Consider the following 14,770-nt stretch of genomic DNA (forward strand, 5'->3'; position numbering starts at 1 on the left):
TATCGAGTTAATTAATTAGCTTAACCATTAATCTAACTGTTGAACTAGTAATAAAATAATTCAGTGTTCTGATCGGATCAATTAGCAGTTCGATTTTGATAATTATAAAGAAAGTATAGATACTTCGATTGCCAAATAAAAACAAAGAGGAAGAAAGAAAGAAATTCTACCACATAAATCTTCTCAACACATAGAACATGTACAAGCTTTGGATGAAAAGGAGACATCGGATCAAGAATCAAACTTCTATCAATGTTACCACTAACATCATACTTATATTCACCTATAGTTCAACTATTTACGTTGGAACTCAACTACTCCATATATTCATTGTTTCTGTTAGTTAATATAGATGCTGAAAATAATATTTTCAAACATAAAAGATTTGTTAATATATTTTTGTTTGTTTGTTAGATTGTATAGTTGGCTAGTTTGTTAGGGCTAGCTAATATATAGTTTGTTATTCTTTTTTTCATTCTTTTCACACTTTTTGTACAGCTATATAAACTGTATAGTATAGTGTAAAGTTCTTATGATGTATTATTCAATTGTAATCAGAATATTCATCATCATAACATTTCTCTCTCTCTCTCTCTCTCTCTCTCTCTCTCGGTTTCTTCTCTAATCATTCTTTTCTTCCTTTTCTTCTTCATTCTGCTGCAGTCATTTCATTGGCTGACAGTAACTCTTTCTCCATTTGTTGTTAATTTGCTGCTCAAGATTGATACCATTTTATATGGTATCAGAGCTATGTTACATCAATGGCGACAAACAAAGAAAATAGCTCAAATGCCAACACTCAAGTAGATTCTGCTGCAGATTTTGAATGATTCACAACGTTTATACGTTAGTTCTCGCAATTTCAAGCTCAGCTCAACAGATCAAACTCTTCTTCTCCAATCTTTGACCCTATCAGCCCATTACCTACATCTGAGTGAAAGCCCAGGTACGGTTTTGATTCTGCTTCAGCTTACTTCTTAAAACTACTACCAATGGTCACACGATATATGGAGAGCACTCAGATCAAAGAACAAGGTGAAGTTCTTGGATGGTTCGATTCCAAAACCAGCTGAGAATCAATCTTTGTTTGAAGCTTGGAATCGCTGCAATAACGTGTTGCTTTCATAGCTCAACCTCTCGCTTTTCCAGAAATTGCTAAGAGTGTGATGTATGTGGATTAGCAATGCTTCAGATCTGTAGAAGGACTTGAAGAATCGTTACTCACATGGAGATGTCTTTAGAGTTGGAGAACTGAAAGAGGAATTCTACACTATCAGGCAAGGTGATTAAATTGTTACTTCCTACTTTACCAAATTAAAGTCTGTTTAGGAAGAATTAGAGAACCTTCGTACAATCCCTAGCTGTATAGCTTGTGTTAATGGCTGCAACTGTGGATTAAAAATTTTTAGGGATTATGCTTCTGAGGAATATGTTGTAAAATTTTTCAGAGGTCTCTATGAGCAATACTCTACTGTAAAATCTCAGATTATGCTACTAAAACCTTTCCCCGACATCAATGTTGTTCTGGCAATGCTAACTCAACAAGAGAGGGAACTAAGTTCAAATTTTTTGGATACAAAGATAATCACAAATTCTATGAAAGTACAACATCAATGAAGAGGTAATTCTTCCTCAAGAAGTAGAGGAAGAGGTCGAGGTGGTAGCAAGAAAAACACTGCTCAGAAGACTTTTGGTAAATGATACACTTCTAAATTATGCACTTACTGCAACAGAATTGGACATTTGGTTGAGAATTGCTACCAGAAAAATGGTTTTTCTGCACATTGGAAGCACAAAGTGCAAATCACATCAGTACTGAAGGTGAAATTGAAGATTCAGGTGTTGGTGGTGGCATTACTGATTCTGGTCAAGAAGAAGGTGGTAATGAAACTGTTCTTGTCCTAACTCTAGACCAGAAGCAAATTTTAATTGCATTTCTCCAGTAACCACTCATGACAGCTCCAAGTAGTGTGAATCATATCACTTCCTCAGCTACCTTAACTCAACCAAAAGGTAGACATATTTTGAATGCATGTTTTACTAAAACTTGTTGGATAATAGACAGTGGTGCTACTAATCATGCCTGTTATTGTAACACCTACCACAAAGAGCCTTATGCTTAAGTCATAAGACAAAGGTGGCGAGGTATTACGACCTCTAAAAATAAAAAATATATATATAATATAGTTGAAAAAGTTTTATATCTAGGAGCCTTTGAAAAAAAGGGTAAAGCAAATTTGTTAAATCGAAAAACGCAACGCTCGTGAATAATGTTTACTTGCGTATGAAGAAAGCTTAAGCGCAAAATATATATATATATACAAAAAGAGTAGAGAATCAGGGATACATAGTAATCAAGCTCCAAGCTCAGCCTGCGAAACTAAGGCTGGCTAGAGAGTATTTACATATATACATATTAAGTCCAAAGCCCAAAATACACAAAAGAGTCTCAAGTGCTCTATAAACCTCTATGAGGTACAAAATAAAACAAGTCTAAAGGAGAGTTATATATAGGAGCATATATCTAAACAGAAACAAAAGATAATATCCCAAAAGACCTACTTCGCTGCAAGAGCTTCAGACGCCTAACGAGGTGCCTCGCGACCTGCATCTGAAAAACACAAATATCCGTATGGAATGAGAACCGGATGTTCTCAGCATGGTAATGGTGCCGCATACATAAGATATAAGGTCCTGGGAAAGCCAGAGGCAATCCTAGAACTCTGTCACTTAAATTATAAAATTTAAATAATTAAAATGGAAACCATAAACAGGGGTAATTTTCTAAGGTTCTTAAACTTAACCAAATTCTAACTAAAACCCTCAACTATTCCTTTCCTCCACAATCTTCCCAAATTCTAGTAGAACCACACAGACAAACAAAGCAGAAAAAGCAAACAAAAGTAGATTACAGATGCAGCAGGTAACAAATATAGCAAGTAAGCATAATAATCACATAGGCAAGCCCAATTAATGCACAAGCAAACAAAACATACATATGCATATGATGAATGTCAATCCTACTGGCCATGAGCTCACGCATCGGGTACTTTGCTAGAACCCAACACATCTGGTAGCTAACCCAAACATTTGTCTCTAGGTTGCGCATCCCCAGGAGAAACTTTAACAAAGGAGAGTGCCTTTCCACCTTCTCCTGGAGGTTTCACGAAGGAGAGTGCCTTTCTACATCGAAGGAGGGTGCCTTTCCACCTTGCAACCAGAGAAGAATGTGGGGAAAACAATACGAAGGAGAGTGCATTTCCACCTTCCCTACATCCCCATCACGACAAGAGAGGGAATCCTCCGTCCTAAGCTTGCCATCCGAACACATTTTCAATTAACACACAAGCGGGTTCGCACCCAAACCTTGCCATCTCGACCATTTCGGCCATACCCAGTCATTGTCAATCTCAACATTTACCCCTAAATTCAGCCACATCTTCGCACTTTTCATTCTTAATTCGTCATGTTCCAAGATTACTTCACCCCCAAGTCACCACATCTTCCTAACTTCTTCTCATTACTAGGCATACTATTAAGATCTAAGGCTAAGAGAATGAAAATAGAGGTTTAGAAGTTTGAAATTAAGCTTTAAAACATAAAATTCATGTTTGCTGAAATAGGAGACACACGTACGTGTGGGAGTGCAATTTGCTCTTCAGGCGTACGTATTACCACGTCCGCATACGCAAGTACGCTGGACAGAATCAAACGTCCGCGTATGAAGCCCCATGCTCGCATACGCAAGGGCCTTTTTTTTTTCCATGATGTGTACACATTACCTCGTCTGCGTATGCATGCATGCCAACTAGAAATGCCCATCCGCATATGGAGGGGGTTTGCGTACACATGCATTGTAGATTAGTCAAAATGGCTAAGTCTGCAGAATTTCAATTTTACATACCAAAATTTTGACACGCATAACTTTCTCGTTTTAAAATATTTTTCATCTGTTCTTTGAATGGCGTAAACTTCATGAACCCAATTTTCATATAAAATAAGTTTGAAACAATTTGGGGGTCCGGAAGCCGAGTTATGGATCGCCGAAGTTCGGCCAAAAATTAAATTTTCACAAAATCCTCAACCTCTATTTTCATTAAAAACCAAACTCAATCCTAACCTCCTATACATATATTCAACACAGCAACATACCATATCACACTAACAGAACACTAAAAATCTCCACATCAAACCACAATCAATCATACCTCAATGATACATGATTTCACACCTAAATTTCTTACTTTAATCAATAAGATTATCAACAATCCATCATATATGCATAAGCAACATCATCAACATGTCAATCATTATTCAATCACCATTTTAGCATTTTATTTCCACCACAACAATGATCACCAACACATGCTCAATCCATATCATCAATCATTTTCACAAGTGCTAAGCATTCAATATACTTAATCCTTCCAACCTATCCTATGGTCCTCTAGCCTAAGTTTTCACAAGACATTATATATTAAATACGAGAAACCTAAACCATACCTTGGCCGATTTCCTCGTATAACCCAAGACAACCCACTTAGGCAAGAAGCAAGTCCTCAACACCAATTTCAGCAACTAGCACCAAATCCCAAGCTTCCAATTAAGCTTCTAACATATCCAATTGCTTCATATCACATATATACATACACCTAACACATTTATCACATATACATATACAAAATTCAATACCCACATACTTAACCAATGAATTCACTATGGGTTGAGAATTCTTACCGTACCCACGAACCAAACGAACCAAACCCAACAATTCTCGCAAACTAAATCGAACCTAAAGTACCAAAACTAACAAAATCTCAACATATATACTTACAAATTTCAAATTTCAAGGGGTGGAGCAACTGGAGTGAGAGTGAGGCTTACTTATGAAATTTTTTCAATAGATTCGTAGAGCTCAACGCAGTGGTCGTGTGGTCGCAAATGGTGCGACGATCGAAACTCTGAGTAGAAAGTTAGAGCAAATTGAATTAAGGACAAGGGTTTGTTCCTGCTCCTCCACCCCAATTGTGTTTCCCTAGCGTGTTTAGCTTATGGGAAGAGAAGAGAGCTGAGCTCTCTTAAGTTTTATGAGACTTGGGCTGGGCCTTGGGCCCATTTTGGACCCAGTTCGTTCTGTTTGGCCCAATCTTGGGCCAAATTCTTTAAAATTAGTGTCAAAATTTTTATTTTAATTAGCCCTATCTTATTAAACTATCAAAGTCATATTTCTAATTTTTTTAAATAATAATTAATTATCTTCTAACTTTGTGGGTTTTACAATTATCTTCAAGATTTTTTTAAAACTTTTTATCATATAAAGCCTGTTTTGGTTAATCTACCTGATGGATCTAAGACCTCTACAAATATTTGTGGAATTGTGCAATTGTCAACCTCTTTGATCCTTACCAATGTTTTATTCATACCTCACTTTAAATATAAATTGATTTTTGTTTCCAAGCTTACTAAATCATTACATTGTGAATTTAGATTCACTAATTCTTACTGTGAGATACAGGCACTTCCTTAATTGAAGATGATTGGACAAGATGAGATGCAAGGAGACCTATATGTGATGAATGTTGAACCTATGAAACTGCCTTTATTAGATTTTAGGATACAATCTGTAACTCTCGGTGTACAGCAAGATCTAGGAGCTTTTTGGCATGCTAGACTAGGTCATTTACCTTACAGCAGAATGATTACCATGGAAAATAGGTTTCCTTTTATTGATTGCATTACTTCTTCACATGTTTGTGATTCTTGTCAATATGCTAGACAGAGGAAATTACCTTTCACAACAAACAATACAAATTCTGAAAATGCTTTTGATTTATTTTATATTGATATTGATATTTGGGGACCTCTTTATATTCAATCAACTTTAGGTCATAAATATTTTCTAACTATAGTTGAGGATAAAACTCAGTTCACATGGATTTATTGCATGAAATTGAAATATGAAACTAGAAAATTGGTTCAAGACTTTGTCCAACTTATGCAAACACAATTCAGCAAAAGAATTAAACTTCTTGTGTTGAAACTCCACAACAAAATGACGTTGTGGAGAGAAAGCATAAGCACTTACTGACAGTTGCAAGAGCATTACTATTTCATTTAAATGTTCCCAAATGTTTTTGGCATTATGTTGTGCAACACTCAATTCATTTAATTAATAGATTACCTACTGTATTTTTGAACAATATAACTCCATATGAGGCTTTATTTCATTCAAAACCTTATCTAAATGAGCTTAAAGTTTTTGGTTGTCTTGTGTTTGCTTCAACACTTACAGCTGGTAGGACAAAACTAGATCCTAGAAATACATAATTTTTTGAATATATTTTTCCTTTTAGATCTGTTCAAACAACAACTAGGACTCATGCAAACTCAAATTCTCACCTACAACACTTTTAGTCCAACAGATTTTGATCATTTTCTTGATTTGCAATTGCCTTCTACATCACATTATGAGGATATTATTCATACATCATCACATCCTAAAATCACTGTTGATGTCTCTAATAACAATAACTCTCTTTCATCTTTGAATAATGACATTAGTAAGAACTCTACATCATCTGCATCTGCATCATACATTCATGAAAATAGTTATAATGCTGCTGCCCTTATGCCTTATGTTGATCACATTCAATCTGAACCAACTCAGCCTATCCTGAGAAGGTCTGAGAGGGATAGAAAACTACCATCATACCTTAAGGACTTTCATTGTTTCAGCATGGCATCACATGAGAATCTGATGAGCGGATAATTTATACGCTTTTTGGCATTGTTTTTACATAGTTTTTAGTATAATTTAATTAGTTTTTAATATATTTTTATTAGTTTTTAAATAAAAATCATATTTCTGGACTTTACTATGAGTTTGTGTGTTTTTCTATGATTTTAGGTATTTTCTAGCTGAAATTGAGGGACTTGAGCAAAAATCAGATTCAGAGGCTGAAGAAGGACTGCAGATGCTGTTGGATTCTGACCTCCCTGCACTCAAAGTGGATTTTCTGGAGCTACAGAAGTCCAAATGGCGCGCTCTCAATTGCGTTGGAAAGTAGACATCTAGGGATTTCCAGAAATATATAATAGTCCATACTTTGCTCGAGTTTAGATGATGCAAACTGGCGTTTAACGCCAGCTCTCTGCCCTATTCTGGCGTTAAACGCCAGAAACAAGTTACAAATTGGTGTTCAACTCCAAGGAAGACCTCTACACATGAAAGCTTCAATGCTCAGTCCAAGCACACACCAAGTGGGCCCGAAAGTGGATTTCTGCATCATCTACTCATTTCTGTAAACCCTAGTAACTAGTTTAGCATAAATAGAACTTTTTACTATTGTACTAGGAGTCTTTTTCCCTATTTTCGAATTCATATGCCATTTGGGGAGGCTGGCCATTCGGCCATGCCTGGACCTTGTTCTTATGTATTTTCAACGGTAGAGTTTCTACACACCATAGATTAAGGTGTGGAGCTCTGCTGTTCCTCATGAATTAATGCAAAGTACTATTGTTTTTCTATTCAATTCAAGCCTATTTCTTCTCTAAGATATTCATTCGCACACAAGAACATGATGAATGTGATGATTATGTGACGCTCATCACCATTCTCACCTATGAACGCGTGCCTGACAACCACTTCCGTTCTACATGCAAACAAGCTTGAATGTGTATCTCTTAGCCTCCTGATTTATGATCAGAGTCTTCGTGGTATAGGCTAGAATTATTGGCGGCCATTCTTGAGATCCGGAAAGTCTAAACCTTGTCTGTGGTATTCTGAGTAGGATCTGGGAAGGGATGGCTGTGACGAGTTTCAAACTCGCGAGTGCTGGGCGTAGTGACAGACGCAAAAGGATTACTAAATCCTATTCCAGCAGGATCGAGAACCGACAGATGATTAGCCGTGCGGTGACAGCGCATCTTGGACCATTTTTACTGAGAGGACGAAAAGTAGCCATTGACAACAGTGATGCCCAACATACAGCTTGCCATGAAAAGGAGTATGAAGGATTGGATGAAAGCAGTAGGAAAGCGGAGATTCAGAAGAATTACAAAAAAATTATAAAACCATAAAACCAAAAATAATTTTATGTTTCTTGTTTGAGTCTAGTGTCAATTTTTAAGTTTGGTGTCAATTGCATGCTTTTAATTTTTCTTTAAAATTTCGAAAACTCATGCATGTCTTCTTCATGATCTTCAAGTTGTTCTTGATGATCTTCTTTGTTTGATCTTTAATTTTTTATGTTTTGTGTCTTTTCTTGTTTTTCATATGCATTTTTAATTTGTTAGTGTCTAAACATTGAAAATTTCTAAGTTTGGTGTCTTGCATGTTTTTCTTTTCTTAAAAAATTTTCAAAAACATGTTCTTGATGTTCATCTTGATCTTCAAAGTGTTCTTGGTGTTCATCTTGACATTAATAGTGTTCTTGCATGCATCTTTTGTTTTAATCCAAAACTTTTATGTTTTGAGTCATTTAGTTGTTTTTCTCTTTCATCATTAAAAACTCAAAAATCAAAAAAATATCTTTCCCTTTTTATCTCATAAATTTTCAAAAATTTGAGTTGACTTTTTCAAAACTTTTTAAAATTTAGTTGTTTCTTATGAGTCAAATCAAATTTTCAATTAAAAATTCTATCTTTTTCAAACCTTTTTCAAAAATCAAATTTTTTTCATTTTTTCTTTCATAATTTCGAAATTTTCAAACTTTAATTTCAAAATCTTTTTCGTATTTCTATTTCATATTTTCGAAATTAATGCTAACAATTAATGTGATTGATTCAAAAATTCTAAGTTTGTTACTTGCCTAGTAAGAAAGGTCCAATCTTTAAATTTTAAAATCATATCTTTTTGTTTCTTGTTAGTCAAGTAATCAACTTTAATTTTCAAAATCAAATCTTTTTAAATTTCTTTTTCAAATCTTTTTCAAAATAAATTTCAATCACATCTTTTTCAAAATCAATTTCAAAATCTTTTCCAACTTCCTATCTTTTCAAAATTGATTTTCAAATCTTTTTCAATTAATCTTATCTTGTTTGATTCTTATCTTTTTCAAAACTACCCAACTAATTCTCTCTCTAATTTTCGAAAATCACTAACCTCTTTTTTCAAAATTCCTTTTTAATTAATTAATTGTTTTAAATTTTAATTTAATTTCATTTTTTTATTTTCGAATTTTAACTTTAATTTTAAATTGAAAACAAAAATATTTTTATTTTATTTTATTTATTTTTTGAATTCTTCCCTCTGTCATCTCCTACTAATTATTTATTTATCTACTAACACTTATCTTCTACACATAATTCGAACCCCATCTTCTTCTCTGCGTTCGAGTTCTTCTCTTCTCTTCCTTCTATTCTTCTCTTCTTATACTTACATAAGGAATCTTTATACTGTGACATAGAGGATTCCATATTTTCTTTTGTGTTCTCTTCTTTTTCATATGAACAGGAACAAGGATAAGAACATTCTTGTTGAAGCTGATCCTGAACCTGAAAGGACTCTGAAGAGGAAGCTAAGGGAAGCTAAAGCACAACTCTCTGGAGAAAATCTGACAGAAAATTTCGAAAAAGAAGGAGACATGGCCGAAAATAATAACAATGCAAGGAAGATGCTTGGTGACTTTACTGCATCAAATTCCAATTTACATGGAAGAAGCATCTCAATCCCTGCCATTGGAGCAAATAATTTTGAGCTTAAACCTCAATTAGTTTCTCTGATGCAACAGAACTGCAAGTTTCATGGACTTCCATCAGAAGATCCTTTTCAGTTCTTAACTGAATTTTTGCAGATCTGTGACACTGTTAAGACCAATGGGGTTGATCCCGAGGTCTACAGGCTTATGCTTTTCCCGTTTGCTGTAAGAGACAGAGCTAGAATATGGTTGGACTCTCAACCTAAAGACAGCCTGAACTCTTGGGATAAGCTAGTCACGGCTTTCTTAGCCAAGTTCTTTCCTCCTCAAAAGCTTAGCAAGCTTAGAGTGGATGTTCAAACCTTCAAACATAAAGAAGGTGAATCCCTCTATGAAGCTTGGGAGAGATACAAGGAACTGACCAAAAAGTGTCCTTCTGACATGCTTTCAGAATGGACCATCCTGGATATATTCTATGATGGTCTGTCTGAATTATCAAAGATGTCATTGGACCATTCTACAGGTGGATCCATTCACCTAAAGAAAACACCTGCAGAAGCTCAGGAACTCATTGACATGGTTGCTAATAACCAGTTCATGTACACTTCTGAAAGGAATCCTGTGAGTAATGAGACGCCTCAGAGGAAGAGAGTTCTTGAAATTGATGCTCTGAATGCCATATTGGCTCAGAACAAAATATTGACCCAGCAAGTCAATATGATTTCTCAGAGTCTGAATGGAGTGCAAGCTGCATCCAACAGTACTAAAGAAGCATCTTCTGAAGAAGAAGCTTATGATCCTGAGAACCCTGCAATAGCAGAGGTGAATTACATGAGTGAACCCTATGGAAACACCTATAATTCCTCATGGAGAAATCATCCAAATTTCTCATGGAAGGATCAACAAAAGCCTCAACAAGGCTTTAATAATGGTGGAAGAAACAGGTTTAGCAATAGCAAGCCTTTTCCATCATCCACTCAGCAACAGACAGAGAATTCTGAGCAGAATCCATCTAGCTTAGCAAATATAGTCTCTGATCTATCTAAGGCCACTTTAAGTTTCATGAATGAAACAAGGTCCTCCATTAGAAATTTGGAGGCACAAGTGGGCCAGCTGAGTAAAAGAGTCATTGAAACTCCTCCTAGTACTCTCTCAAGCAATACAGAAGAGAATCCAAAAAGAGAGTGCAAGGTCATTACCTTACTTGGTGTGGCCGAACCCAAAGAGGAGGAGGAGGACGTGAATTCTAGTGAGGAAGACCTCCTGGGACGTTCAGTGACCAATAAGGAGTTTCCCTTTGAGGAACCAAAGGAATCTGAGGCTCATCTAGAGATCATAGATATTCCATTGAACTTCCTTTTACCATTCATGAGCTCTGATGACTATTCATCTTCTGAAGAAGATGAAGACATTGCTGAAAAGTAAGTTGCTCAATATTTAGGAGCAATCATGAAGCTGAATGCCAAATTATTTGGTAATGAGACTTGGGAGGATGAACCTCCATTGCTCATCAAGGAACTAAATGCCTTGGTTCAGCAAACTCTACCTCAAAAGAAACAGGATCCTGGTAAATTCCTAATTCCCTGTAACATAGGCACCATGACCTTTGAGAAGGCTCTGTGTGACCTGGAGTCAGGAATAAACTTAATGTCACTCTCTGTAATGGAGAAACTAGGAATCTTTGAGGTACAGGCTACCAAGTTCTCATTAGAGATGGCAGACAAATCCATGAAACAGGCTTATGGACTAGTAGAGGACGTGTTAGTAAAGGTTGAAGGCCTTTACATCCCTGCTAATTTCATAATCCTAGACACTGGAAAGGATGAGGATGAATCCATCATCCTTGGAAGACCCTTCCTAGCCACAGCAAAAGCTGTGATTGATGTGGACAGAGGAGAGTTGGTCCTTCAACTGAATGAGGACTACCTTGTATTTAAGACTCAAGGTTCTCCTTCTGTAACCATGGAGAGGAAGCATGAAAAGCTTCTCTCACTACAGAGTCAACCAAAACCCCCACAGTCAAACTCTAAGTTTGGTGTTGGGAGGCCACAACCAAACTCTAAGTTTGGTGTTGAACCCCCACATCCAAACTCTAAGTTTGGTGTTGGGAGGTTCCAACAATGCTCTAAACATCTGTGAGGCTCCATGAGAGCTCACTGTCAAGCTATTGACATTAAAGAAGTGCTTGTTAGGAGGCAACCCAATGTTATTTAATTATATCTATTTATTTTCTATTGTTATTTTATGTTTTTTTAGGTTGATGATCATGTTGAGTCACAAAAACTACTGAAAAATCAAAAACAGAATGAAAAACAACATTAAAAATAGCACACCCTGGAGGAAGAGCATTCTGGCGTTTAACGCCAGAAACAAGCACCAAGTTGGCATTTAACACCAGAAACAAGCATCTGTCTGGCGTTAAACGCCAGAAACAAGCTACATTTGGGCGTTTAACGCCATAAACAGGCAGCAGTCTGGCGTTAAACGCCAAGATTGCAATGCAAGGGCGTTTACACGCCTAATAGGAGCAGGGATGTTACATCCTTGACCCCTCTGGATCTGTGGACCCCACAGGATCCCCACCTAGGAGTTTGTGTATTTTTCTGTGATTTCAGGTATTTTCTGGCTGAAATTGAGGGACTTGAGCAAAAATCAAATTCAGAGGCTGAAGAAGGACTGCAGATGCTGTTGGATTCTGACCTCCCTGCACTCAAAGTGGATTTTCTGGAGCTACAGGAGTCCAAATGGTGCGCTCTCAATTGCGTTGGAAAGTAGACATCCAGGGCTTTCGAGCAATATATAATAGTTCATGATTTGCCCGAGTTTAGATGACGCAAACTGGCGTTAAACGCCAGAAACAAGTTGCAAAGCAGAGTTAAATGCCAGAAACAAGTTATAAACTGGCGTTCAACTCAAAGGAAGACCTCTACACGTGAAAGCTTCAATGCTCAGCCCAAGCACACACCAAGTGGGCCCGGAAGTGGATTTCTGCATCATCTACTCATTTCTGTAAACCCTAGTAACTAGTTTAGCATAAATAGAACTTTTTACTATTGTACTAGGAGTCTTTTTCCCTATTTTCAAATTCATATGCCATTTGGGGAGGCTGGCCATTCAGCCATGCCTAGACCTTGTTCTTATGTATTTTCAACGGTAGAGTTTCTACACACCATAGATTAAGGTGTGGAGCTCTGCTGTTCCTCATGAATTAATGCAAAGTACTATTGTTTTTCTATTCAATTCAAGCCTATTTCTTCTCTAAGATATTCATTCGCACACAAGAACATGATGAATGTGATGATTATGTGACGCTCATCACCATTCTCACCTATGAACGCGTGCCTGACAACCACTTCCGTTCTACATGCAAACAAGCTTGAATGTGTATCTCTTAGCCTCCTGATTTACGATCAGAGTCTTCGTGGTATAGGCTAGAATTATTGGCGGCCATTCTTGAGATCCGGAAAGTCTAAATCTTGTCTGTGGTATTCCGAGTAGGATCTGGGAAGGGATGGCTGTAACGAGCTTCAAACTCGCGAGTGCTGGGCGTAGTGACAGACGCAAAAGGATTACTAAATCCTGTTCTAGCAGAATCGAGAACCGACAGATGATTAGCCGTGCGGTGACAGTGCATCTTGGACCATTTTCACTGAGAGGACGGGAAGTAGCCATTGACAATGGTGATGCCCAACATACAGCTTACCCTGGAAAGGAGTATGAAGGATTGGATGAAAGCAGTAGGAAAGCAGAGATTCAGAAGAACCATTTGAATCCGCCTGACTGAGATTTACAAGGTGACCATAGCTTGCTTCAAGCCGACAATCTTCGTGGGATCGACCCTTACTCACGTAAGGTTTATTACTTGGACGACCCAGTGCACTTGCTGGTTAGTTGTGTGAAGTTGTGACAAAGAACTAAGATTATGAACGTGCGTATTAAGTTTTTAGCGCCGTTACCAAGGAATGAACGATCACGATTTCCCATACCAGGATCCCATCAATGCTGTTCATTCTTCTTCAAGCTGTAAGTACCCTTTATCACACCATTTGTCATATGCATCTTTCTCTCTAAAATACCTAGCCTTCACTTTTGCACTTATAAATAACCCTGATCCGAAGCACTACTCTGAGGCTATTATGCATGATTGCTGGAGAAAAGCTATTGATGCAGAACTTGCCGCTCTTTAGATCGTCACTTCTCTTCCTATTGGCAAGAATGCAGTAGGTTGTAAATGGGTTTTTTGCACAAAATTCAACCCAGATGGGACAATTGAAAGACATAAGGCTCGGTTAGTTGCTCAGGGGTTCACTTAAATCCCAGGCATTGATTATATTGACACCTTCAGTCCGGTTGTTAAAATGAGCACAGTGAGAGTTCTCTTAGCAATTGCAGTATTAAAGAATTGGTATCTTCATTAACTTGATGTCAATACCGCTTTCCTTCATGGGGATATCCATGAAGATGATTATATGAAGTTACCGAAAGGGCTGAAGAGTGATAATCCCAAGTTAGTTTGTAAATTAGAAAGATCTCTTTATGGTTTGAAACAGTCGAGCTGCCAATGGAACATTAAACTATCCAATGCTCTATTTGAATTGGGATATATTCAGTCTGAAAATGATCACTCTTTGTTCACCAAGTCCACTAATATTAGCTTCATTGCTATTTTGGTCTATATGGATGATCTTTTGTTGGCTGGTGATGATCTCTCGAAAATTGAAGATAAAGGATCTTAGACAGCAAATTCAAGATAAAGGATCTTGGTATTTTAAAATTTTTCATTGGCATGGAAGTAGCAAGAAGCAAAACAAGGATTACTCTTTATCAAAGAAAATACGTTTTATATTTGATCAATAATTGTGGCTTACTTAGAGCCAAACCTATCACTACACACATGGATTATACTACATCTTTGTCAAGAAATTGTGGCTCTCTTCTATCCGATGCTGCTCTTTATAGAAGGCTGGTTGGTTGCCTTCTTTATCTCACCAATACCAGATCCGACTTGAGCTACTCTGTAGGTTGTTTTACTCAATTCATGGATTGTCCTACTGATGTTCATCTCAAGGCAGCTTATAGATTGATTCGATACTTAAAACAGTCACCGGCATCAGGTCTTTTCTTTCCTGCCT

At 36.9% G+C, this 14,770-nt stretch overlaps 1 long non-coding RNA gene across 1 annotated transcript in view; it reads left to right on the forward strand.

Moving 5' to 3' along the window:
• LOC110266170 overlaps nucleotides 1–12,423 on the forward strand; it is a 22,497-nt gene extending 10,074 nt beyond the window's left edge. Inside the window, exons 2-3 of the long non-coding RNA XR_002353178.1 lie at nucleotides 11,314–11,324; nucleotides 12,411–12,423. This is a non-coding gene — a long non-coding RNA (uncharacterized LOC110266170). The remainder of the gene's footprint in view (nucleotides 1–11,313; nucleotides 11,325–12,410) is intronic.

This window comes from Arachis ipaensis, chromosome B08, assembly GCF_000816755.2.
Source record: "Arachis ipaensis cultivar K30076 chromosome B08, Araip1.1, whole genome shotgun sequence".
Lineage (NCBI taxonomy): Eukaryota > Viridiplantae > Streptophyta > Magnoliopsida > Fabales > Fabaceae > Arachis > Arachis ipaensis.